At 43.8% G+C, this 5,000-nt stretch overlaps 3 non-coding genes across 3 annotated transcripts in view; all 3 read left to right on the top strand.

The window, feature by feature from the left end:
- The first annotated feature begins 2,088 nt into the window (after nt 1-2,088).
- Nucleotides 2,089-3,996, top strand: LOC134751328 (small subunit ribosomal RNA). The gene has a single exon (XR_010128625.1). It is a non-coding gene; the product is annotated as a small subunit ribosomal RNA (ribosomal RNA).
- Nucleotides 3,997-4,387: 391 nt separating this feature from the next.
- Nucleotides 4,388-4,544, top strand: LOC134751330 (5.8S ribosomal RNA). The gene has a single exon (XR_010128627.1). It is a non-coding gene; the product is annotated as a 5.8S ribosomal RNA (ribosomal RNA).
- A 420-nt stretch (nt 4,545-4,964) lies between these two features.
- LOC134751339 (large subunit ribosomal RNA) overlaps nt 4,965-5,000 on the top strand; it is a 3,941-nt gene continuing 3,905 nt past the window's right edge. Inside the window, exon 1 of the ribosomal RNA XR_010128636.1 lies at nt 4,965-5,000. This exon is cut by the window's right edge and continues 3,905 nt beyond it. This is a non-coding gene — a ribosomal RNA (large subunit ribosomal RNA).

The following is a 5,000-nucleotide window of genomic DNA, read 5'->3' as shown; positions in this document are numbered from 1 at the left end:
AAGGATGCCGTTCGGCCTTTCGGCCTTGCTAATGCGCAGAAAAAAAAAAAAACTCAAAACCTTGTTCTAGATCACCAGATGGCACAAGGATGTCGTCCAGGTATGCCAATGCAGATTCAAATCGCTTCGATCCAAGCATTCGGTTAATAAAGCCTTTGAAAGACTGCCGGCGCATTAGCAAGGCCGAACGGCATCCTTTTAAATAGTCATAGTGGCCATCTGGTGTTATGAGATGTTATTTATACCTGTGAGACGTACGTACGTTACATACGTATACGTTCAATATTAAAAAAAAAAAAAGACGTGTTATAATGATGAAGAGTACGAAGAGTAAATGGCAATGTTTATATATTTTTTGGGTAGGTAGGTAGGTAGGTAGGTAGGTAGGTAGGTAGGTAGGTAGGTAGGTAGGTAGGTAGGTAGGTAGGTAGGTAGGTAGGTAGGTAGGTAGGTAGGTAGGTAGGTAGGTAGGTAGGTAGGTAGGTAGGTAGGTTAGGTTAGGTTAGGTTAGGTTAGGTTTTGAGTTAGGTTAGGTTTTGAGTTAGGTTAGGTTTTGAGTTAGGTTAGGTTTTGAGTTAGGTTAGGTTTTGAGTTAGGTTAGGTTTTGAGTTAGGTTAGGTTTTGAGTTAGGTTAGGTTTTGAGTTAGGTTAGGTTTTGAGTTAGGTTAGGTTTTGAGTTAGGTTAGGTTTTCAGTTAGGTTAGGTTTTCAGTTAGGTTAGGTTTTCAGTTAGGTTAGGTTTTCAGTTAGGTTAGGTTTTGAGTTAGGTTAGGTTTTGAGTTAGGTTAGGTTTTGAGTTAGGTTAGGTTTTGAGTTAGGTTAGGTTTTGAGTTAGGTTAGGTTTTGAGTTAGGTTAGGTTTTGAGTTAGGTTAGGTTTTCAGTTAGGTTAGGTGTTAGGTTAGGTTAGGTTATGTTAGGTTAGGTTAGGTTAGGTTAGGTTAGGTTAGGTTAGGTTAGGTTAGGTTAGGTTAGGTTAGGTTATGTTAGGTGTTATGTTAGGTGTTAGGTTAGGTTTTTTTTTTTTTTTTTTTTGGATACGGATCATAATGCATTTGTTATTACGTTGATACTCTCGCAGCAAATTTTTAAATAAAATACATCCAAGAAATGTTGTAAGCACATTTAATGCTCTATAATTCGCTTCAACCGCGAGCGCGCAAATTTTGCGCTCTAGCGGCGCGCATGCGCGCAGGAAGGATGGATGCGCGCGCGCGCGCATGAATATGTTTTTGAGATGTGTTTTAAAATAGAGTATTATTATTTATTTGCACTTTGTTCCCAGTTTACGCGTTTTATTACTGAAACGTGACAGACGGGAAAAATATTGATATCTTTGCCCCCACCACCGGGAAAAGTGCACACGCCGTATAATATTGACTTGCACAGATTGTCAATTGTCTCCAATTCGAGACAGATAACGTTCCCGATTGGTTGACACATTGAAAATAAATCTGTGCGAGGAAATTGGTTGTATGTATATTATTCCTATACGTGTGTGGCGAGGGATAGATCGGATGATAATCCGATTTAAAAAAAAATTTACACGGTAATACGGTTTTGAATGAAACACTCTCACAGTGTGTCTTATCATTGTGTGTTTGTTGGTTCATCAACCGTATTGGTTGAGGGTTTTAATAATAAACTAGCTCTCTAATACCGGGCGACCGAGATAAATCTACGAAGAACGACTATGTTAAAAGAATCTAAAGTAATAAAAAAAAATAGTGAGATTTTAATGTCTGGTCGTGGAAGAACGTTCGATTACATCGGCGCGATGAAACAAACACCACTGTGTGTGCGTGTGCGCGCTTTTTTCACTCACCAGCTACCGCTACCTACCTACCGGGTAAGTAATAGTAGTGGTAAGTAAAAAATACCCCACCAGTCTACTATACGCCACGCCAATTTCGGTACATCCGAATGGCGTGTTGTCTCGTATACGACTCGTGTCTCACGCGTGCAGTCAGTCTCCGTCGTCTATATATGATGATAATAATACACCAAATATATGAATGATGTGATGATATGACGCACGCGTTAGCGCTAGTGTTTTGCGTCTCTAAACAAGACTCGCACGAACACGGCAGCTCCCTGGTTGATCCTGCCAGTAGTTATATGCTTGTCTCAAAGATTAAGCCATGCATGTCTCAGTGCAAGCCGTATTAAGGCGATACCGCGAATGGCTCAATATATCAGTTTTGGTTCCTTAGATCTTACTCAGTTACTTGGATAACTGTGGTAATTCTAGAGCTAATACATGCAATCAGAACTCTGACCAGTGATGGGATGAGTGCTTTTATTAGATCAAAACCAATCGGCGGAGGGCCTCGCGTCCGAAGTCGTAACATTTTGATGAATCTGGATAACTTTTGCAGATCGCACGGTCCAGTACCGGCGACGCATCTTTCAAATGTCTGCCTTATCAACTTTCGATGGTAGTTTCTGCGACTACCATGGTTGTCACGGGTAACGGGGAATCAGGGTTCGATTCCGGAGAGGGAGCCTGAGAAACGGCTACCACATCCAAGGAAGGCAGCAGGCGCGCAAATTACCCACTCCCGGCACGGGGAGGTAGTGACGAAAAATAACGATACGGGACTCTTACGAGGCCTCGTAATCGGAATGAGTACACTTTAAATATTTTAACGAGGAACAATTGGAGGGCAAGTCTGGTGCCAGCAGCCGCGGTAACTCCAGCTCCAATAGCGTATACTAAAATTGTTGCGGTTAAAAAGCTCGTAGTTGCATTTGTGCTACGCACTGTCGGTGCGATTCATCCGAATCGATACTGACACGTTTGCGGAGCATATCGTCGGTGAATCGTATGTAAAAGTACGGTTCAATATAAAAATCCTATCGCGATGCTCTTCAGTGAGTGTCGAGGTGGGCCGACAATTTTACTTTGAACAAATTAGAGTGCTCAAAGCGGGCTCAAAATGCTGCTTGAATATTTCGTGCATGGAATAATAGAATATGATCTCGGTTCTATTTTGTTGGTTTTCAGAACTCCGAGGTAATGATTAATAGGGATAACTGGGGGCATTCGTATTGCGACGTTAGAGGTGAAATTCTTGGATCGTCGCAAGACGAACATCAGCGAAAGCATTTGCCAAAGGTGTTTTCATCAATCAAGAACGAAAGTTAGAGGTTCGAAGGCGATTAGATACCGCCCTAGTTCTAACCGTAAATATGTCATCTAGCGATCCGCCGACGTTACTACAATGGCTCGGCGGGCAGCTTCCGGGAAACCAAAGATTTTGGACTCCGGGGGGAGTATGGTTGCAAAGCTGAAACTTAAAGGAATTGACGGAAGGGCACCACCAGGAGTGGAGCCTGCGGCTTAATTTGACTCAACACGGGAAATCTCACCAGGCCCGGACACCGGAAGGATTGACAGATTAACAGCTCTTTCTTGATTCGGTGGGTGGTGGTGCATGGCCGTTCTTAGTTGGTGGAGCGATTTGTCTGGTTAATTCCGGTAACGAACGAGACTCTAGCCTGCTAAATAGGCGTCGTCATTTAGGTGCGCGCGGCCGTTCGCGGTCGCGCAACTCACTGGCGACGTATTAAAATTCTTCTTAGAGGGACCGGCGGTTTCGAGCCGCACGAGATTGAGCAATAACAGGTCTGTGATGCCCTTAGATGTCCTGGGCCGCACGCGCGCTACACTGAAGGAATCAGCATGTTCTCCTTGGCCTAGAGGCCCGGGCAACCCGTTGAAACTCCTTCGTGCTGGGGATTGGGGTTTGCAATTATCCCCCATAAACGAGGAATTCCTAGTAAGCGCGAGTCATAAGCTCGCGTTGATTACGTCCCTGCCCTTTGTACACACCGCCCGTCGCTACTACCGATTGAATGATTTAGTGAGGTCTTCGGACCGACACGCGGTGGCTTCACGGCCGTCGGCGTTGCTGGGAAGTTGACCAAACTTGATCATTTAGAGGAAGTAAAAGTCGTAACAAGGTTTCCGTAGGGGAACCTGCGGAAGGATCATTAACGTGTATATATGTTGTTGTGTATGTTCTACATACTACAAACGTCGTGTATAACAAAAATAATCCGTTACCAAAAATAAAATATATGTCAGTTGACGTCACACAGGAGAGGTTTATTTCTATCTCGCGTCGCGTGTATTTAAGCAGTTTGAGATTTACGTCTATTTGGAGAGTCGCTTCGACCGGCACAAATCCGCGCCGTTACAGCTTATCGCTCCATATTATATAGATGTTTCTCTTTGAACTCGCGCGAACGTCAACTGTGTTGTACGTAGACCGATATATATGAGACAGACAGTATGCGGTAATCGTTTTACTCATTTTTCGTAATGATTTTTTATTTTTTTATTTGATGTTACTAACATTGTTACCAGTGTGTAATAATAAACTATTACCCTGGACGGTGGATCACTTGGCTCGCGGGTCGATGAAGAACGCAGTTAACTGCGCGTCATAGTGTGAACTGCAGGACACATTTGAACATCGACATTTCGAACGCACATTGCGGTCCGTGGAGACACATCCAGGACCACTCCTGTCTGAGGGCCGGCTGCATAAATAAACATACTTTTACCACATTGCGTAACAGTAAAATGTTACGCTGCTGAGGGTTCGTTTGAAGATTACGATTTCGGTTGTAACCTTTTCGGGCGTCCCTTTAAATATATGTATTATATAGCGACGTTCGTGTGATGTGACGTATGTCATATCTACCGTGCGCGCGTACACACTGTGTGATATTAATTATGATATTATATATAAGGTGTGAACGCGTGTATAACACGTGTTAGATTTGATAGACTCTCATCATTTTACACGTATCGTTCCACTAGTATATATAGTATAGTAGGCGGACTCGACGTCCGAAGAGCGCATCGACGCCGTCCACGCGCGCTCCTTTCGGGGAGTTGCGTGTTGTCGTCGTCGTAGCGCTGACCGGATATCGTGTCTGCCTCCAATTTTTATCGTTGGCCTCAGATCAGGGAGGATCACCCGCCGAATTTA

This window comes from Cydia strobilella, chromosome 21 (assembly GCF_947568885.1).
Source record: "Cydia strobilella chromosome 21, ilCydStro3.1, whole genome shotgun sequence".
NCBI lineage: Eukaryota > Metazoa > Arthropoda > Insecta > Lepidoptera > Tortricidae > Cydia > Cydia strobilella.
Note: the sequence above shows the minus strand (reverse complement) of the source record. Positions and strands in the feature narration are given on the sequence as shown.